The sequence below is a fragment of the Acinonyx jubatus genome, chromosome F2 (genome assembly GCF_027475565.1).
Source record: "Acinonyx jubatus isolate Ajub_Pintada_27869175 chromosome F2, VMU_Ajub_asm_v1.0, whole genome shotgun sequence".
NCBI lineage: Eukaryota > Metazoa > Chordata > Mammalia > Carnivora > Felidae > Acinonyx > Acinonyx jubatus.
Genome location: NC_069394.1, coordinates 28412420 through 28434546, shown reverse-complemented (window position 1 = coordinate 28434546; position 22127 = coordinate 28412420). Strand labels below are relative to the sequence as shown.

General features: G+C 39.2%; 1 long non-coding RNA gene across 2 annotated transcripts in view; it reads left to right on the top strand.

Moving 5' to 3' along the window:
- LOC113600604 (uncharacterized) overlaps positions 1–22127 on the top strand; it is a 50904-nt gene that overhangs the window by 24412 nt on the left and 4365 nt on the right. For both annotated transcript variants that reach the window (XR_003421676.2, XR_003421675.2), the window contains exon 3: positions 20354–20428. This is a non-coding gene — a long non-coding RNA (uncharacterized LOC113600604). The remainder of the gene's footprint in view (positions 1–20353; positions 20429–22127) is intronic.

Sequence of the window (22127 nt, the reverse complement as noted above, 5' to 3'; positions counted from 1 at the left end):
AGTTTTTAACAATCTGATGGGCAAAATGCTATACTTCATTCTCTTAAAGTCATATTTTCATGATTACCAATAACTTCCAGCATTTTCATGCATATATTATAGTTTTGTTTTTTTATGTGAATTAAAACATATATTTTACATGATTACCTGTTTTCATGATTTGTTCATGATAACATAATAAAATTTAAATATTTCTACTGAGTTGGAGGAGCTTTTTATGTGTTAAGCATATGAACCTTTTCTGGGATGGGGGTAAAAGGTTTTCCTTTTACTCTGCCACATGCCTCTTAAGGATATTTATGTTATCTTTGTCATCCAGAAATATTTTGCACATAGGTTTTTTAATAGAAGTAGAGTTGAAATATGTTGTATTAGTTTCAGGTGTACAATACAGTGATTTGACAGTTACATACATTATACTATGCTCATCATGACAATCGTTAAACCATCTGTCACCGTACAATATTGTTAACTATATTCCCTTTGCTGTACTTTCCATGCCTGTGACTTGTTTATCTTCTGACTGGAGTATGTAGTTTGACTGTGGTCTCCTGGTCCTTTCCTTTATGCCCCCACAACATTGTCTAATTAGTCTCTCTTTCGTGGTCCTCTTGCCTTCCTCTGGGCTCCAGGTTATTCCAGAGATATCTTTCACAACACAAATCAGCCTGTTACTTCTTGCTTAAAATCCTTCGGTGGCCTCCCATTGTCTACATTGATTTTAAAGTACATATTGATTTTAGTACAGCAAAACAGATCTTTCGTGATCTGGTACCTTGCTGCCTTTCTGACTCACAGCCTCTCGCTCATCCCTACCAACCACATGAACCCACCAGTGTTCACGTATGCCACGTGTAGAGCTCATGTCATAGTCCCCTTTGTCTGGAGCGCCTTTCCTCTTTCCTTGTCCTCTTAGGGATTTCCTACTTATCATTTCAGGCTCAAGCACAGTTGATTATTCCTTTCTTTATGCTACCATATGATGTATATTCCTCTCTTGTACTGTTTTCCCAATTTTTGCTATAATAGTGTATCTGTAGTCTTATTTACTTAACAGCCTTGTTTCACATATATCCATTCTTAACTTAAATAAAACTATTCAGAAAGGAAATGTTTGATCTCTACAGTAAATGGACATGCAGTGCTTTTTGCGATAGCTATGAGAAAACATAAAAATAAAAATATAACTACTACAAAAATCTAACAATGGCCCATGTGAAATCAATGAGCATCAGTGGCAATGCACATGTTACCTTTTGGAGCACACTGCTTAATTGTACAACTTACTAAATTATCCAAAGATTTATAGACCATGGTACAATTATGGCTTACAAAAAGATATAAATTTAAAAGAGTTTAGACGAATTTTTAAATAATCACATTTTTTTCTAGTTATCACCATAATAAAAAGCATTACTCTTAACCTTGTGCAAATGGAGTAAGTCTTGGTTGACTATACCTCAACTGAATTCTAAACAGAGTGTGGTGGAAACCCTTAACAGTGTTTCTTAGCCCATCTTTCCTCTGGCCTTTTTCTTAATTCAGGAGGGAAAGTATTAAATACAGATAAAAGGAAATGAGATCAGCAGGGCAATGAAAATGGGATGTTGTGCCTTAGGGGGCAGATGTTGTCGTGGAAAACTCTGTCAGGCTGAGTTTGTTAGATTATATGGTAGGATGAATGTGAACTTGGAATAAAACACAGAATTATATTTAGATTTGAGAATGGTCAAGGACTATTGCTAGGCTAGACTTAATTACATGTGTCATTTGACTTTGTGGCACTCTATACTCACAAAAATCTCCAAGGGATGCCTTATTTATCTTAAAAGTTTAAATATACAATTCACATTGCTTTACATTATTCTCTTTTGTTCTTTTCATTGTAGTTGCTGATTTGTGCATTTATCAGAAATGCGGGAGCAGTAATCTAGTTTCAAATGCTTTGATTTGTTGAAAATGAGTCAACATAAAAGCTGAACGTTTAATAAATTGAGAGCTGGAAACAAAGAAAATTATTATTTAAAACTTTTCAAATTTGTTACATTTCACATCCCAGGATTTCAAAGTACCAGTTTTTTACTAAATGCATAAAAGTGCTGCCAATACTAGAAATTTCAGAGAGAATAGTAAGCCTTCACTGGTAGTATAAAAATAGAACTTCGTGACCAGTAATGAAAGGGTGTTTATTTCTCTGAAATGTATAATTTTAGTTGTTCCTTTTCAAATTACAACCGGATACAAAAACCTTTTCATTCAGAAAGGATGTTATTAAGTTTTCCTTAAAAAAAAAAAAGACCTGAAAGATGAATGCAATAGCTTATTAACATGATTCTGTATTTTAATGAGATGAAGTTACTGTTTAATTATTTATCCTTTGTGTTGATTTTATTACTATTCACCGTTCGTGATCTTGGGTTGTGATAAAGGCATTTATTTTAGACAATGCTGAAATTGCACTCATGAGTCCATGAGCTATTGGACTGATAATGGTGTCCTTTTGTTCTGTTATCCCATCTGCGATTTCAGTTTTTCTAGACTTCTAGCTGAACTTGGAGATCACATGCCAGTGAGGCTTCCCTTCCTTCACTGAAAGCTGTCTGACATCCTCAGTGGTCTTGTTGAGTCTCCCATGACTGCTCTGTCACAGAGGCCAGTGGGGGCACTTCAGGGGGCCATCATCCCTGTCCCCCAAATTATACACAACACAACGGTGTGTTTTTTTCCTTAGAGAGGAATTCCATAGCTTCCAGAAGATTCTTGAAGGGTCCATTAATTTTAAAAAGTTTGAAAACTATTCCTGTAATACCTCATTTTGTTGTCATTTAGAGTCCTAGAGCAACTCTTTCCACATTGTTTGACTCTAAATCTTTTGATGGTGATATTGATCAAATTTCTTTTTTAACATATTATGATATAATACATACAACTTAATATTTATCACTTTAACCATTTGTAAGTACATCATTCAGTGTCATTAAATATATTCACAATGTTGTGTAACTACCATTACTAGCTATATCAAACACACTTTCATCTTTCCTAATAAAAACTCTGTACCCACTAAACAAAACTCCCTCCCCACGCCCCAGACCTTGTTAATTTCTATTCTACTTTCTGTCTCTATGAATTTTTTCAGTTCTAGCTAGACATCCCATACAAGTGGAATCGTACAATATTTGTCTTTCTGTGTCTGGCTTATTTCACTAAACCTAATATTTTCAAGGTCCATCTATGTTGTTAACATATATCAAATTTCATTCATTTCTATGGGTGAATAGTATTCTTTTATGTGTATATACCACATTTTGTAATTCATTCATCATTGATGGACACTTGGGTCATTTCCATCTTTTGGCTATTATGGATAATGCTGCTGTGAACATGGGTATACAAATATCTATTCACGTCCCTGCCTTCATTTATTCTGGATTAATTCCTAGGAGTGGAATTGTAGGATAGACCTCTTTTGATTAGATTAAAAACCTAAAATTAGTTTCTTCTTTTCACCATCAAGAAAAGCTTTTGCCACACTATTCAAAGTCCATTGTTATTCCCTAATCAATTTGCTGTGTGTAAGTTCTCTGATATGAATCCACCTGAGTAGTTAACACCCCAGTGTTGTCTTGTCATACACTTGAAAACAAAATTCATCAAAGAAGAAGATAGTTTCTTTACAAGTTTATAGTTTCCCTACAGTATAGATTCTGTAGATCCTGTTCTCTTGCACCATGCATGACATATAGAGAATATTTTACTTCATGACCAAGATATCCTAGACATATTTCCATACAGGTTTCAGAATTCATTTTGCAAATTACTTGGAATGGCACCTTTCACCAATGAACAGGAATAGAAAATAAAGACACGTCATTTCCCTTGTGGAAATGATTATTCTGGACACGGTGCTAATTTGCCAATGCTGAAAAAGTCAGTTTTGTTTATAAAGACCTTGACATATCCACAGAATTGAGAATTATAAGTAAATATCATGAGCTTGTGTTTGCTGGTCCTTGGGGTAATCACTTAATTCAAGTTCCTCCAGAGTTCTTTATCCTTAGAAATCATATTAAAAGAATGACATTAGCAAGGTGTTGGAAGATAGGAGAAAAAAATCAAAGATGGATTTATAGTTGGAGCTCAGACTGAGGGATTCATTTTCATAGAGGTATTTTGTCATTTCTCCTAAACTCATCCTTATGTCCATCAGAGAGGCAATAGAGAGGGAATGGAAATATTCCTTTGAGACTCACAGTTAATTATCCTAAATAATGTGGTAGGGGCTGCCTGTTAATGGGAATGGAAATCAAGTAATCTGGGGAACCTGCAGTGCCCACATCACCTCTCACGCTTCGTGCTGTCAGATGTGCTCCAGATTAGCTTATGTTCTTTAGATTTGCCCATATTCTGGAGAACAGCAGAAACACAGAATTGAAGCTTTTGGAGGTGTTCTTATTCATGTGTTTGAATACTCTCTATATCTCTGCCAGGTGGATTTCTGGATCCCAGAATTGTTCAGACAGAGCAATATAGGGTGATGGTTTAAAGCGCCCCGCCCCCCATGTTGGGAGTCAGGCCCATTTGGAGCTGATTTCCAGCCCTGCCACTTATTAGTTGTGAGCCTTAGATAAGTCACTTAAACATCTGAGTCTCAGTTTCCTTACTGCAACACATTTTTAGAAACTTTTTTTAATGTTTATTTATTTTTGAGAGAGAGAGACAGAGTGTGAACGGGGGAGGGGCAGAGAGAGGGAGCCACAGAATCTGAAGCAGGCTCCAGCCTCCAAGCTATCAGCACAGAGCCCAACGAGGGGCTCAGACTCACAGACCATGAGATCATGACCTGCACCGAAGTCAGATGCTCAACTGACTGAGCTACCCAGGCACCCCTATCGTAACACATGTTTAATAACAACTTGCATGATTGTTAAGAGAACCAAGTAGAATAAAATTTGTAAGTTCCTACCATTATTGAATGGCCTCTTTGTTCTCATCACAGTAGTGAGTACCTTGCATACATGTTGTCCCTTGTTGGAACAATAAATAGGCCAGTATCATGTAGGCCTTGAGTTATCACTCAGGCAGATTACTCCAAGAGTTTCTCAAACAGCATCAAATCACACCTCACCCCCACCTTCAATTCATTCTCCAAAATGTGTTTGCAGTGACACTTGAAGGAGTTTGATCATCTTGTTTCCCTACTTGAAATAAATCAGTATCATCTTATCACCATCAGGACTATGTTTACTTGCCTGCTGACCAGACTCAAATGTCACTTCTAGATTCCTTCCTGGATACCTGCACATAATGTCACTGCAAGCTTACCTGATCGCCATAGACACAGAGCTCTGGCTCCCAGTGAGCAAGAAGTCTCTTTCATTTTCTGTATGAAAACACCACACATCTATCCTGGCCTTCAGTAGCTCTCAACTAATATTTACCGAATCAATGACTAAATGCATGTCAGTCCTTTGAGAGTAATTAGCATGTCTCCCCCTGTCTCTTGCTCTTAACTTTTTCTTCACATTAAACCAGAGACACATATCTAGTTACCCTTATTAATATACCTCAGTGGACCCAGCTGCCCACAGGATCAGTCCAAGCTTGGCTTATGACTCAGCTGGTAAATTGAACACATGGGTTCATCTCTCCTAAAAAAAAACATTGAAATCATGGTAGAACGTACAAAGGGTGAGGCAGTCTCACAAATACAGAGACCTGGAATAGGGATATCAGCAAACCAAAAATTTCACCCAATTTCTGGGTGACTCAGAATGCATGGGTTCACATTGCTGGTTAAAGCAGAAAAGAGGGACTCCCGGCTCAATGTATGCAGAATGAAACAAGCGTAAGGTAAACTGGGTTTTGTGTGTGTGTGTGTGTGATAAATCTATCAGATTAAGCAGTGGGAGGAGGGGCAGAATCAGATGACCAAGGTCACTAAGAACTGAGGACCAGCAGCTTGTTTACCCCTCCCTCTTCCTCTGCTGCTGCATGTGCAGTGCTGGCATTTGCCCATTGATTATCTTTCCCAAACGATTTCCCTGCCTTCATGATTTATACAGATTCTCTCCAGTGAACTCCTTTTATTCTTCAAAATGCCACGTGCACATCTTGGGAGTTCTGGGGAGAGTTGGGAGGTCCACAACCCCTTGGGATTCCTTCTATTAGAATGCTTAACGCATGATGTTACAATGTCTGTAGCTGCTATCCTCATGGACTACAAGCTTCTTGAAGAAAGGAATTGTATCTTATTCATATTGTATTTCAGAGCCTGGTCTTCTTATGCTTGCAATAGTGTAGGTCTTCAATAAATGTTGGGTGGAAGAATGAATGAATGACCAGGACAATGTTCTGTGCTTCTTACAGATCTGGCCTCCCTTTGCAGATTATGCTACAGTTGGTTTATAGTTTTCCAGATACAGTCTGAGTATACGTAGGGCTAGGCAGGGAGTGGGCAAGTTACCCAACTGAAATTATTGATTTTCAAATTTATTTACATAATAATATTCACAACAATAATAATACCATTTGTTGATTATTATGTGACCGTCACTGTGCTGTAAACTTTGTGCAGATAATCATGAATTCTCATAGCCACTCTATAAGAGAGCTGTTATGTTTCCACTGTAGTAGTTCCCTATAGCTACTGTAACACACGATTACAAAGTCAGTATCACTGGGTGCAAGTCAAGCGTGAGTAGAGCTAGCAACACTCCTTCCAGAGGCTCTACGGGAGAATCCATTCCTTCCCTTTTCCAGCTCCTGGTGGCTGCTGGCATTCCTTGACTTGTGACTGCATCACTCCAAGCACTTCTTCTGTGGTCACAAAGCCTCTTCCTCCTCTGTGTCAAATCTCCCTCTGCTTTCCTCTTGTAAGGACATATGTGATTGCATTTAGGGTCCACCTGGGTAATCGCCCTATCTCGAAACCCTTATCTTAATCAGATCTGCAAAGACTTTACCATACAAGGTAAAAATTATAGCTCCAGGGATTAGGACACAGATCTCTTGCTCTCTTTTTGTTTTTTAAGTTAATGTATTAATTTTTTGAGGGGGGGGGGGTGAGAAGGGAGGGGCAGAGAGAGGAAGAGAGAAGATCCCAAGCAGTCTCTGCACTGACAATGGGGCTCCAACTCATGAACTCTGAGATCATGACTTGAGCTGAAACCAAGAACTGGATGCTTAACTGACTGAGCCACCCAGTCACCCCAGGACACAGGTATCTCTTTGTGTGTGGGGGGGAGGGCATTTTTTCAGCTCACCATACCACACTTTGCAGATTTGGAAACAAAGGGATTAAGTTCACTTGCCCAAGTACACACAGGCTTTAAGCAGCGGGGTCTGGATTTGAATTTACATCTATTTGATCTCAGAGTCTGTCTCTCTGTCCCTTCTTCTCTCCCTCTATCCTTAAATAATGAGTAATAACCCCAAGACACTTGCATTGTTGCTTTATTCTGAGTCAAGTTTAAATGTAAAAGCCCCGCGTTCAGAATTCAAAGAGCAGGCTGTACCAGGAGAAATCACTGATGACACAGGCCCGCACTCTAGGTTAGCTCAACACTTGCATTTATTTCCTTCATTATGGAAGCAGGCAGTGAGGTGTTGAGGAGAGCAGGCTGAGAGGGGCACACTCCTCATGGGGGATGGGTCAGTATCTCATTACTTTGGCTGCTGTTGACTCTAAGCTGGTGTGTCAGGGGCCTCAGCCAGCAGGATTTCTTTCTGCCTGGGAAGCTGGAGTCACTTCCCATTCTGTGTGTTGCAGTCTGCACGAAACCTAATCCAGTTGCTCCTTTACAGATGTGGAGAGGCAGAAGCCCAGCCCAGCTGCCATGGTAGAATTTTCTTTTTGAAGTTTATTTATTTATTTTGAGACAGAGAGAGAGAGAGAGAGAGAGACAACAAGTGTGGGAGCGGGGCAGACAGAGAAGGAAAGAGAGAACCCCAAGCCGGCTCCCCATGTCAGCACAGAGCCTGACACGGGGCTCTATCCCAGGAACCATGAGATCATGACCTGAGCCAAAACCATGAGTCGGATGCTTAGCTGACTGAGCCACCCAGGCGCCCCTGTGCTAGAATTTTTACTGTGGGCCTGAGGACCACAGCTGCAAGGAGTATTGGTCCACTGGATTTTATTTAAACTCAAACAACTTTTCACATTACTCACCTTTTAGGTGTAAATATGCTTTTCCCTTCTCAAAAAATACTATGTTCAAAACCATTCATTTTATAGAAAAATATTTATAATATTTCTTATTAACAATGTGTTTAACATACTGTGGTGAAAACACTCTGCCAAAACAAATTCGCTTGAAGGGAGTGACGAAACATCTTTGCAGAATATTTAAATCACACAAGTCATACTTGTACATATTCAAACAATGCAAAGGCGGATAGGACATTCCTTCCTTAGAGGTAACCACTGAAAGGTGAATAATTTGGGGTGCATCCTTCCAGTCCTCTGTTTATATAGTTTTACATGAGTATCTAATATATTTGTTTTTATTTTCAATACATGGGATCATATTTTGACTACTTGTTCTTTTTTTAAGAATTTTTAAATTTATTTTGAGAGAAAACATGCTCTCATGTAAGCTCAAGCAGGGGAGGGGCAGAGAGAGAGAGAGAGAGAGAATCCAAAGTGCAGAGCCTGACATGGGGCTTGATCTCATGACTATAAGATGATGACCTGAGCTGAAATCAAGAGTCAGAAGCTTAACCAACTGAGCCACCCAAGCACCCCTTGACTACTTGCTTTTTAAAATTAACAGTGAACTTAGAAGTGTTTACAGATGAACTTAGAAAAAGTTGTATAGTATCCCAAGATGTGGATACATAATCCCATAATGTATTTACTCCCTTATTGGACATATTTTAAATGGTGCTTTTTCTGTTATTAAGACAGTGCTATGACAGGCATTACTTTACGTGTAGCTTGAGTGTTTGTGTAACAATACACAGGGGTGGATTTTTAAAAGTGGCATACTCTTTCCACTGTACCAAAAATGGGAAGATTGGTACAAAGCTAGCCAGATTTGAGTCAGAGAGCTCCTCTGAGATCTCAAAAGTTTTAAACCCTGCAGCCAGAGTTCATACTATGCTATAGATGAGGTCTTCTGGCAATTATACTTTCTCACAAAGCTCCTTGAGGGATGTCTTCAAGAATTCATCTTCCAGTCTTTCCCACATGCCCATTGCTGCCCTTGAAGCTGATTGTGGCTCTCTTCATGTTACTAGGATAACTTCATATTTCTATTGCTTCCTTTCATGGTGTATTAATCATGATTTTGTTTGGCTGCAACATAGCACACTTGACTGTAATGACTTTGCCACGTGGGTTCAGTTTGCTTACACAGGAACAAATCCAGAGGGTGTTGTATGGAGCAGGCATGACAGCTCCATGACACCACTGGAGACCGGGCTTCCTCTGTCTTCTTGCTCTGCCATCCTTTGCATCTCTCTTATCCTCATGGCTGCAAAATGGCTGCTTTGCCTCCAGGCATGGCATCTGCATCCTAAGCTAGAACATGGGAGGGGCAATGGGCAAAGGACAAAGACAAAGTCTGTATGCCAGCTGAGGCTGTCATTTTATAAAGAGCTTTCCTGGAGCCTCAACCAGTGACCTCTGCTTACATCTCTCTTTCCAGAACTGGAATACATGGTTTTTCTGGTTGCAAACTTTCAGCTGAGATGAACATATTTAACAGGGTTCTTTGTGACCAAACTGTGGGTTTGGTTAATAGAAATGGAGGGAAGAATGGAGATTGGGTAGAAACAAGCAGTGCCATACTTGGCGATTCAGGTGAAAATGTCTTGAATAAAGCCCTAAAAAGGTGGAATATTCATCACTGATTCTGTTATAGGTAAAGGCATTAAAATGCATGGTATATATAACACTGTAACAATAATATTGCAAATAAGAAATTACCTCTTCTACTGTGCTAGAAAAAAAGAATCTTTTTCATTTTTCTACACTTCATTCTGGCCCCACTGAATATATGCACTTGTGATTTTTTCTTTCGTACCTTCTGCATGCATACAGTCTAGGATAAATTAAATTTAATATTCTTTACTTTTTAACTTTCTGTAAGTATTTTAATACTCTGCTGCCCAATTTTCTAAATATTCATGTAAAAGAATTAGAGTAGATTCCACTAGTTTGATTTATTTATTTATTTATTTAAATCCTACAATGTTATATATTTAGATATTTTCCATTTTAAAAAGATAATGTTACAAGGACTTTTTTCATATATCACTTTTTATTTCTTTAGGACTCATCCTTTATGGACACATTTCAATAAAATGAACTATGGTTGAAGTATATGAGCATTTTTATGATTGTCAGGAAAGGCACCATGCTATTTTTGGGAAAAGTTTTTACCAAGTTATATTCTCATTATCACTGCATATGCGTATCCCTTTTATCACATTAAAAAAAGAAGAAGAAGAAGAAGAAGAACGAAATGAAGGGAAACAAAGAAGGGGGTGGGGGGGAAAGGAGAGTTGTCCAGGATTGAATCAGCCCTGCCCTCTTGTGGTAAATCTTAAAATTTCAATGCAGGCTTTTTCTTTCTCAAGGGCTTGTGTTCAGAATGTTGTGCATAATGCTGTTGTTAGCCACTGATCTTTTCAAATAAAAGTGGGGACCTCAGTATTAGTTTTACAGACTCAGAGAACAGGAATCATTTGGGCTTGAAATCCACAATAGTACCCAAGAAACGACCTACAATAGATCTGTATGGGAGCAGATAAATTCTTGTTCTGTTGATTAGGAACTGGTGGTATTGCTTGGGAAGCAGTCTTCTGAAGGGGACAGTCCTTAAATGATGATTTAAAGAAATGGAGAATATTTGGTTTAAGACTGATATCTATATGTATATCTATATCTATATCCATCTCTCTCTCTCTCTCTCTCTCTCTCTCTCTATCTCTGTCTCTGTATCATCTATCTATGGAGAGAGAGAGAGAGAGAGAGAAAGGGAGGGAGAGATCCAGAGGAAACAAAGCCTAATTATTGTACCTTGCAAACGAAGAGACAGAATCATAGCACTTAGGGGGCTTTCCCAAATAAAAACTCCAGTAAATAACACAGAGCCCGTAGTTGCTCTGTTAGCCCTGTTTTTTGCTACTGGACTCCATGGTCTTTCTGTTAAATTTCTTCTTAAAGTGTATGAGCACCAAATGAGATAGTATCTGGGGAGTGCTTTGAGAAATATCCAGTACAAGCACAAGCAAGCAGAATTATTAGTAGATATAGCAGAGAGGCTATAGCAAAGTGTGATTTATATCTGTGGCAGAGTTAGTTTGCCTAAAATCCCTGAAATGGCAGAATTCAAAAGGTTTTTAAAAAATTCATTTTGGTCCACTCATCTTACTTGTAGAATAAATACATCAGAACTAATACACATGTAGTGCTTAACATAGTGCTGGAGCATAGCATTGATCTGAAACTGTTAAATAATAATCACTACCCCTGTATGTTTGGCCTGTCCTACGTGTTTTACGTATATTAATTATATATTAATTTTTCAGTCATCACAACCACCTGATGAAGTAGATCTTATTTTTTAAATTAATTAATTAATTTATTTATTTATTAATTTATAGAGAGCAGGGGAAGAGACCAAGAGAGAGGGAGAGAGAGAGAATCCCCAGCAGGCTCTGTGCTGTCAGAGTGCAGCCCGACCTGGGGCTCAGGCTCACCAACCATGAGATCATGACCTGAGCTGAAATCCGGAGTCAGGTGCTTAACCGACTGAGCCACCCTGTAGATTCTATTTTTAATTCCTTTTTATGAGGAACCTGATGCCTGGAGGGGTTAAGTAACTTGCTATGATCACACAGCTTTAAGTGGCAGATCCAGGATTTGACTATAGGCAGTCTTACTGTCTCCCTAAACTACCTTTAATGACATCTAGTGCTCAGACTAGAAGCCCATTTCCTGGCTACTATTTAACACACTGTATCTTCTCTGTTATGCATGGCTCTATCTTATGCTGGAAAATAGGAGAAGGTCTCCTCAGATCTTTTTAGACAAGTAACAATGTAATTTTATGGAGAGTCCATGTATTATAAAAATGAAGTGTTACAGCTGAAAAGTAAATATTTAATTTGTTTCCTTTAGTCATAGCAGTGGAGAAAGAGATATGCCAGGATCTTTTTCTTCTCAATACCAGAGGGGAGACGATGTAAAGAGACTCCTTTTTCATTCAAAAGTCAACTAATGTTTACTGAGTGTTTTTTTTAACATAAGGGCTGAGTTTACCTTGATGAGTAAGGTAGATGGGGTGTCTGCCCTCAAGGTACTTAGATTCTTGAGGAAATGAGTGTCAATTAACTGATCACAAGGGCAAATGTGATAATTGTAAGAAAAAAAAGGGAGACTATATGGCAGAGTATAACACTGACCCATCTTAATATAGAAAGTGAGAGAAGGTTTCCTAAGGAAGTGACATTTCAGGAGGAAGAGCACTTCAGGAGGAGGGAATAGGGTGTGCAAATATTGTCACAGGAGGGAATATGACCCCCATAAGGAACTGAAAGATGACTGTGGCAGGAGCATTGGAGAGCAGGAGAATACAGGTGAGATGAAATGTAGGTGATGGACAGATCGCACAAAGCTTTTTTGGATCTGTGAATGGTTTTGATCTTTCTCCCAAGAGCAATAGGGAAGTGATTAAAAGGCTTCAAGCTTGTGGGGGGGGGGGGGGCGGGGAGTGGGGGTGTGTGTGTCAATCTTGCAATAGTCTGAAGAATGGATTGGAAAGAAGCATTGGTAAGAATTTGGCTAGGAGATGCCCTTTTAGTACTGAATGGGAAGATAATGTTTTAGATCAAAGTAGAGGCAAGGCAAAAAAGTAAGTGGAATTAATAGATATTTAGGAGGTAAACTTGAGAAAATTTGGCAATGGAACAAATATGGTAGATGGCAGAAGGAGATTGTCAAGGAAGCCTTCAGGTTTCTTGGAATGCAACAGATGGTACCACCCTTCATTGAAATAAAGAATATGGGAAAGATGGGGATGGGGGAACAGAGCTCCTTTTTAGACTTCAAGTGTTAAATATAAGGAGGTAGTTGGGTTCGTGAAACTAGAATGTCAAAGAGATAGCAGGAGATAAAAACTTGGTCATCAATGAAGCACAAAGAATCATGGATGAAATTGCCTAGAGAGAGTGTGTAGCAAGAAGAGGGGCTGGATGAGTCTAGAAGAACTCTACTATTCAATGGCCAGAAAAAGGAACGTGAGCTTGCAAAAGAGACAGAGGAAGAGTTGAAAGTCAGAGAAAAACTAAGAGTGGTGTCACAGACGATGCAGAACGAATATTTTCAAAAAGAAGTAGGTAATCAGTTGTCAAATATGCTAAAAGGCCAGGAGAAGTAACACTGCAAATGTCCATTGGATTTAGCTGCATGAGGGTCTTAGATGATCTTAGCATGATGGAAGCCAGATTGTATGTGTTAAAGAGACTAGGTAAGGAAATGGAGATGGGAGAATAGAACGGTAGCTGAATTAGTCGAGGTTCTCCAGAGAAAAAGAACCAATTATATTTAAAATTCATCTTTATATGAAAACATTTATTATAAGGAATTGGCTCATGTAACTATGGTGGCTGACAAGTCCAAGGCCTGAAGGATGCAAGCTGGAGACCCAGGAGAGCCATGAGTATACTTCCAACCCAAATGCTGGCACTCTCCAGACCCAGGAAATGCTAATGTTTCAGTTAGAACTTGAAGGCAGAAAAAAGCCAGTGTTCCCATTTAGAGGCAATCAGGCAGAGGAATTCTTTCTTGTTCAGGGAATGGGGTCAGCCTTTTTTGTTCTATTCAAGCCTTCAACTAATTGTGTGATGCCCATTCACATTAGGGAGGGCAATCTGCTTTACTCAGTCTACTGATTTAAATGTTAATCTCTTCCAAAAACACCCCAACAGATACACCCAAAATAATGTTTGACTAAATATCTGGCCACACCATGCTCAGTTAAGTGGACACAAAAAATTCTACTGAGAGACCAAATAACAGGAGAATGGAAAATACCCACTAGGTTAGTTGACATGGTAGAGAGATGGAATCAAAGTCATACCAGAGATAGCTGAAGAGTGACTGAGAGGTAATGACCTATAGATGTTTTATTTGAGAAGTTTTGCTATGAAGGAGAGGAAAATGGAATGTCCAAGTTAAAGTCTCTTTCTTCCTTCCTTCCTTCCTTCCTTCCTTCCTTCCTTCCTTCCTTCCTAATAGCAGAGAATTAAAAATGTTTTGAATGGGAAGATCAACCCAAAATAAAAGAGATAATAAATATTATAAAGCTCTTGAGAAGTAGGAGTGGATGAGATCCTTGCCTTTCCTTTTCCATCTGCCTGTCAAATCTCAATCCATAATACCAGTGGGAACACCTGGGACCCTCACTGGACTAAACATTGTTGTCATGATTTTCATCACCACCATCCTTAGCATCATCAAGAAGCATTGCAAATTTCCAAATGGCATAAGGCATAATGTTCTAAAGCTCTAGAAGAGAAACATAATTTTTGCTTTACCTGCTCTATTTCAAACCCTGGCTGGAAGGGATAGTTCAGCCTGGTCTGCCTTAGACAGCATGCACACAGCTGAAGGAAGTACAGAATTTTTTGCTCATCTGTGAAAATTTCTTTCTTCATTCCATGTACCAAGTTGACACCATGTTCAGGAATAGTGAAGATCATAAAAACCCATTCTGAAGATGTTTCAATTTAAAATATTAAGAGTTGAACCATTAGGGATTTCTGAACCTTTGTGCTCAATGTTAAAAATTTGTATAAATGGTAAAATTTGCCTTTATTTTGTTTAATCCTTTTGCTTTCAACATTTATTGAAGAAGCATTTGTGGAGCATTTATCAGATGCTACCAGTATGCCTGGCAGTCTAGGAATAGAATGGTGACAAGAAATGCTTCCTGCTTTCAAAGGATTTGCAGTGTGGTATGACTAAGATAAATACAAACTAGTAAATAAGTCACTTACAAGTAATAGCATTAGTCATGTTGAGAACATGGTGTCACATAAGCACATAGAAGGGGCGCTGGTCTTGGAGGGTCTGGGAAGTCTCTTTTTGAGATGTAATTTGGAAGTTGTGACCTGAAAAAAATGATTAGAGTCCTGGTGAAGTGAAAAAGGAGGGGAAAAAAAGAGATTTTTTTCTTTTTTCTTTTCCTTCCTTCCTTCCTTCCTTCCTTCCTTCCTTCCTTCCTTCTTCTCTCTCTCTTTCTCTCTCTCTTTGTTACAGAGAGAACAACCTAGGCAACCCAGGGCATGGGGGAGGTAAATCTTGGTGCATTCAGAGTCACCTCAAATTTAGCACAAAGTGCAAGGGAAAATGGCAAAAGGTGAGGATGAAGTAAACAGAGGATAGTTCAGGAAGGGAAGATCCAGCAATAACACTAGCAAATACTTCTCTAGTGCCTAGTTGAGCTAGGCTTTATGCATAACAATTCACTTAATCTGTATAAATGCCCAAAGGTAAGGAATATCATTGTCTCCACCACATAGAAGAGAAGTATAGTAAGATGTAGCAACTTACCCAAAGTCACACTAGTGACCAGTCATGCTAGTAAGGGTGGAAGAGGAGCTTAAACAGTCTGTTTACAGAGTGTGCTCTGACCACTACACCATACAGCCTCTCAAGGATAAAGCCTTGGGAGAGAATCAGACCGTGTCCCAAAGCACAGCAGTGATGTGTAAGCCAGAACTGTGTTTTGGAAAGATCACTGAAGGTACTCTGAAAAAAAAAATAATGCATACGAGCAGGTCTGGAAGCAAGGGAAGAAGTGGAAATCAAAACCAGGAAATCTCCTGGTTGGGAGGAGAGGAGAATGGGAAACCTAAAAATGTAACCTTAAGTAAGTAAAGAAAATGGCGAAATTTCAAATATTCTGTTGGATATTTGAATGATTAGTGTGCAAATTCAAAGAAGATGCCTCTTGGACAGTGATATCAGCAAGATGGCTAAATAAGAAATCTTTCACTAGTATCCCCTCAACAGTTTGGCATCCATCCACAGACAAAAGTACCTTTGAAGAGAGCTGTGGGACCCAGGTGGGAGATTGTGAAACCCTGGTGCAGTCCAAGAATGAGGAGAGCTGTTTTGTGAGGATAAGTCTATACCCAGGCAGTTGACTCACTGACTTTAGTCTTAGCTATAGACCTAGAAGCAGCTCTGTACTCCTGAGGACTCACCTACAGCTCTGTTTAGCTTTGGTTCTGTCACAAGCACCTCATGCCAGGGAACCTAGGAGAAGTCTTACCCAACTATAATAGGCAAAGAGACCTCAGTCCCAGCTGTGGACTCCAAAATGACCCATGAACCAGCTCCAGCCCCTCACAGCTGCAGTCTGGGAGTCCCTGGAGAAAACCAACTTAGTCAGTCATCCACAGATGAGCAAGCTTTTGTGAAAGTCCAGGAGTCTAGTGGAGAAGTTATGGCATACTGCTGGAGCAAACAATCTGAGATTGGATGTGTTGGAGAGGATAAGAAGGAAAGAATCTTAATGACTCTACCAAAAAACTGTTAGAACTAATCAACAAATTCAGTAAAGTTACAGGATAAAAAATCAACATGTAGAAATCAGTTTTGTTTCTATACACTAACAATGAAATATCTGAAAAAGAAACAAAGAGAACAATCCTATTGTTAGCCTCAAAAACAATAAAATATGTAGGAATGAATCTAATCAAGGAGGTGAACTTCTGTACACTGAAATCAATGACTTTAATGAAAGTAATGAAGAAGATACAAATAAATGGAAAGATATCCCATGTTCATTGAAAGCATTGATATTGAAAGCATTAATATTATTAAAATGCACATATTATCCAAAGCCATCTGTAATTTCTTAAATTTTTAAAAAATGTTTATTTATTTTTGTGAGAGAGAGAGAAGACAGCACAAGCAGGGAGGGGGATTGCAGAGAGAGAGGGAGACACAGAATATACAACAGGCTTCAGGCTCTGAGCTGTCAGCACAGAGCCTGATGCAGGGACTAAACTTACGAACCCTGAGATCATGACCTGAGCCAAAGTTGGACACTTAACCAACTGAGCCACCCAAGCACTCCCAAAGCCATCTGTAATTTCAATGCAATCCCTATAAAAATTCCAATGGCATTTTTCACAGAAATGAGAAAAATCAATCCTAAAACTTGGATGGAACCAGAAAAGACTCTGAATATCCAAAGCAATCCTGGGAAAGAACAAAGCTGGAAGCATCACAATTTCTGATTTCAAACTGTATTACAAAGCAATAGTAATTAAAACATTCTGGCATTGACACATAGATTAATGGAACAAAATAGATAATTCAGAAATAAACCCATACATATATAGTTAACTAATTTCAACAAAGGCACCAAAAATGTACAATGGGGAAAAGATAGTCTCTTCAGTAAATGGTGTTGGAAAAACTAGACTTCCACATGCAAAAGAATGAAACTGGACCTTTATCTTACACTATATACAAAAATCCCTCAGAATGGATTAAAGACTTAAGGGTAAGACCCCAAAACTGGAAAACTCTAGAAGAAAATGCAAGGGATAATTTTCTTGACATGGGTCTTGGCAATGATTTTTTGGATTTGACACAAAATGCAAACAACAAAAGCAAAAGCAAATAAATGGGATTATGTGAAACTATAAAGCCTCTGCACAGCAAAAGAAATAATCAACAAAATGAAAAGATAATCTATGGAATGGGAGAAAATATTTGCAAGCCTATACATCTGATAGAGAGTTAATATCTAAAAAGTATAAGGAATTAATATGACTCAGTAGCAGAAAACTCAAACAACCCAATTAAAAAATGGACAGAGGACCTGAATAGACATTCCTATAAAGAAGACATAAAAATGGTCAACAGGTACATGTAAAGATGGTCAACATCATTAATATCAGGAAATGCAATTCAAAAATTCCAACTACATATCATCTTACACCTGTTAGAATGGCTATCATCAAATAGACAAGAGATCACAGGTATTCTTGAGGATGTGGAGAAAAGGGAACACTTGTGTACTGTTGCTGGGAATGTTGTTACAGCCACTGTGGAAAATATGGAGGTTCTCAAGAAATTAAAAACAGAACTATCTTATGATCCAGAAATTCCACTTCTGGGTATATATGCAAAGGAAATGAAATCAGGATGTTGAAGATATATCTGCACACTGATGTTCATTGAAGCATTATTCACAATAGCCAAGACATGGGAACAACCAAAGTGTCCACTGATGGATGAATACATAAAGGAGATGTAGTACACACACACACACACACACACACACACACACACACCCCATAGGAATATTATTCAGCCATAAGAAAAAGGGAACTTTTTAGGTTCCATCCAAGTTACCATTCATGACACCTTATATGGACCTCAAGGACATGCTAAGTGAAATAAAAAGAGAAAGACAAATATTGTATGATCTCACTTATATTTGAAATCTAAAAAACCAAACTAATAGAAACAGAGAGTAGAATGGTGGTTGCCAGGCACTGGGGGCAGTGGAAAAATGGGAAGATGTTAGTCAAAGGGTACAAACTTCCAGTTATAAGATGGAAAAGTTCTGAGGATCGAATATACATCATGGTGATTATAGTTAATAATACTGTATTATACCCTTGAAAGTTTCTGACAGAATAAATATTAAACGTACTAACCACACACACAAATAATGATAATTATGTCAGGTGACAGAGCTGTTATCTAGTCCTACTGTCATCACCTCACAGTATCTACATGTATCAAATCTTCTGTACACCCTAAACTTACACAATGTTGTATGTCATTCTATCTCAACAAAGTTGGAAAACCCTTCAATAAAGTAGACATATCTTTGTTTAGCAAGGCCCATTAATAATTCTTTGGATCTACAAATGTAGGCCTGGGGCTTTGGTGAAGGCGTGGGGCTATTGCAGAAGGCAGTAAATTGCCACTGTTCTGAGTGACAACCCAGCAGGAATAAGAAGTATGTACATAAACAGAAGGGCAGTGGTGAGGCGGAGACAGGCCATCAGAGACTGGTGATTTTAGAGACCCTACAAAGGAGCAAGCCAGTGAGGAATTCCCTGCAGAGATGGAGAATGGTGGATACATTTTGGGAACTCCAATGTCCACTCTCAATTTGAAGTTGGTGTACCTTCTGTGGTATCTTCACTCCTGAACTCTCAGAACGGGTCTGGCTCCTCCTCCTGCCTTGGATCAGTAGTGCTTGGAGAAGAAAGGAGGCATGGGCCGGGGGTGGGGGTGGGGTGGGGTGGGGGGATGGGGGGGTGGGGAGGAGGTGTGAGGCTGAATACGGTCTTGGTGGTAGAAGGTGCAGGGAGACCTGACTCTGGTGACATTCTGGAGGAAGGGGACCCTTGAAAGATGGGAGGCCAGCATCTGAGTGACTTAAGCAATAACAGTCAAGAGTTGACAATCATCCTGGTAGAGGAAGTGAGAGTTTCTTTGGCAAAACAGAACAGAAGCATGTAAATTATTTTAGGGCATAGTTGGTTTGAATAGTGCACACAGGCTTAAAAATTTTCAGTTTAATGAGAGGCAAAAAACGAATGAAAATATGAGAACTAACATCAAATAGATACACAAGCAACTGTAGTGGCAAAGCGCTGCTTTGGGACATTTTGAATTGCAAAGGAAGGGTGTGATCAGGGAAAAGTTCAGTAAGTGAGAAGCATGGTGTTCTACTCCACGTGGTGGGCTCGATTTTCACTGAAGCTTCAGGCTTCCTTCCATTTTCTCGCCTAGGGCTCACTTGTTTATTCCTTTGTTCCTACTCTTTTTTTTCTTTTTAATGTTTATTTTCATTTTTGTGTGTGAGAGAGACAGAGCGTGAGTGGGGCAGGGACAGAGACAGGAGACAAAGAAACTGAAGCAGCTTCCAGGCTCTGAGCTGTCAGCGCAAAGCCTGACGCAGGGCTCGAACTCACAAACCATGAGATCATGACCTGAGCCAAGTCAGAAGTTTAACCGACTGAACCGCCCAGACACACCCCTGTTCCTACTCTTTTAGTAGGAACCCCAAGGATGCACAGGGATAGAGGAAGGCACCTATGCCCCTTTACCTGAAAACTCTTGGAGGAAATCATTGGGGAAGAGCAAGCAGTGAGTGGAGGAGAGAGAATAGAACATTCTGAGCGGCAGGATAGGGTTGTTTGTAGTCATAGAGAAATCACACAAGAGGAGCAGTGAGCTTGGCTTACCCCTGAGTATGGTGGGAGCAATATCCAGCTCATGTACTCTAAAGGACCTACTATGTGCTAGGCTCTGAACTACAAATTTTACACACATTCTCTCATTCTCTCCTCTCAGTTACCCAGTGAGCTGTGCACTATTATCATCCTCTTTTTACAGATGAAGAAATTGAGGTCCAAGGATGATTAATAAGTAAGTTGTTTGGGGTTTTTTTGTAGTTTCAAGTTTTTATTTAAATTCCAGTTAGCATACAGTGTAATATTAGTTTCAGGAGTAGAACCTAGTGATTCATGTCTTGCATAGGAACCCAGTTCTCATCCCAACAAATGCCCTCCTTATTACCCATCACCCATTTAGCCCATCCCCTGCCACCTCCTCTCCAGCAACCCTCAGTTTTGTTCTCTATAGTTAAGAATCTGTTTTATGAAAAAAAAAAAACAAGAAAAAAGAAAAAAAAAGAGCCTGTTTTATGGTTTGCCTCTTTTTTTTTCCTGTGCTCATTTGTTAAATTCCACATATGCGTGAAATCATATGGCATTTGTCTTTCTCTAACTGATTTATTTCACTTAGCATAATACTGTCTAGCTCCAGAAATAAGTAAGTTTTTTAAAATCACACAACTGGTAATTGGCAGAGGCATTTAATCTCAAATCCTGCTCAGATTCAAAGCTATTCCTAGATCTGTCATATGTGTTGTGGCGTGTTAGATGCACGCCAGGACAGGACAGCAACGTTTCTAGTACCTGCACTTGGAAGGCACACATCAATTTCTTGGGCCCGTAGTTCAGTCTTCAAGTCCTGCTTGAGGTATAGAACACTGTGGTAAATCAAGTCATTCTCGTTTAGTGGCTTGGGGGCCTGAAGTACAAAGATTCAGTCTGTATTGTAAAGACAATGAGCAGATAGGCCAGTACTAGAGTTTTACTCATTTCCAGGGTAGATTATTTAATTCTGTCGCATAGTGTGCAGAATTAGGTTTCTGTGCACTTAATTGTTTTTGGTCTCAGAAGAAACTAATCTATGAATAACAACTACGGAGTGCAGCTTGTGAATAATAAAGTGAGAGCCTTCATTTTCCAGTTGTTTTATTCCACTGCTGTTCCGTTTACATGGGGAGCAAGGGAGCAAGGATTTCAGATTAATTGCAGTACAGCACATTGAATAATGCAGGTCAGTGGCTGCGTTGCTCACGGGGAAATGCTTTTAATGGGTCCTTTCAAAAGTAGATTTTAAACAACGTCCTGAAAGATTTACTTGCAGATTTTTAAAAAGCGTGTCTTAACAAAGCTATTTTGAGGAGGTTTTTTTCATTATTGTTCAGTATAAACTGCATAAATGCCTTTTACTGATGGCTCAACATTTGAGTGTCTCTCACAAACCCACAAGCCTGGTGAACTAAAATTGGAATCTAGCATTGGAAGTCTAATGCAAGAAGTCTGGGACTGATTGAGGCTACTTTGAAGATCATATTTTAACTGTTGTGGCTGAGAACATGGCCTATTGCCTGTACTTTCAAAATCTCCAGGAATACCATACCGCCCGCCCCGCCCCCTCCCGTTTCCTTTCTTGTTCAGGTTTTCTAGAGCCCTTGCTGGGCTTCCTTCCATCTGCAAAGAAGCGGGAGAAGGTGCTAAAGTCATCTGTAAAGGCTAACGACTTTTATTCCCAGTAAGAATATTCTTCCTTCCTTTACGATCAGCACATGAAAAATAACATTCCGACTTGGTGGTAAACTACCACGGAAAAAGATTAAATCTGTTACCTGGTGAATAAATACAAATAGTTAAAAATGAATTTTTGTTTCATCGTTTGGCCTCTACTAGTTCAGAATTCTACTATCTGGGAAGATTTAATATCAGAGAAGTAAAAGCCCTGTTTCGCCACTATTTCA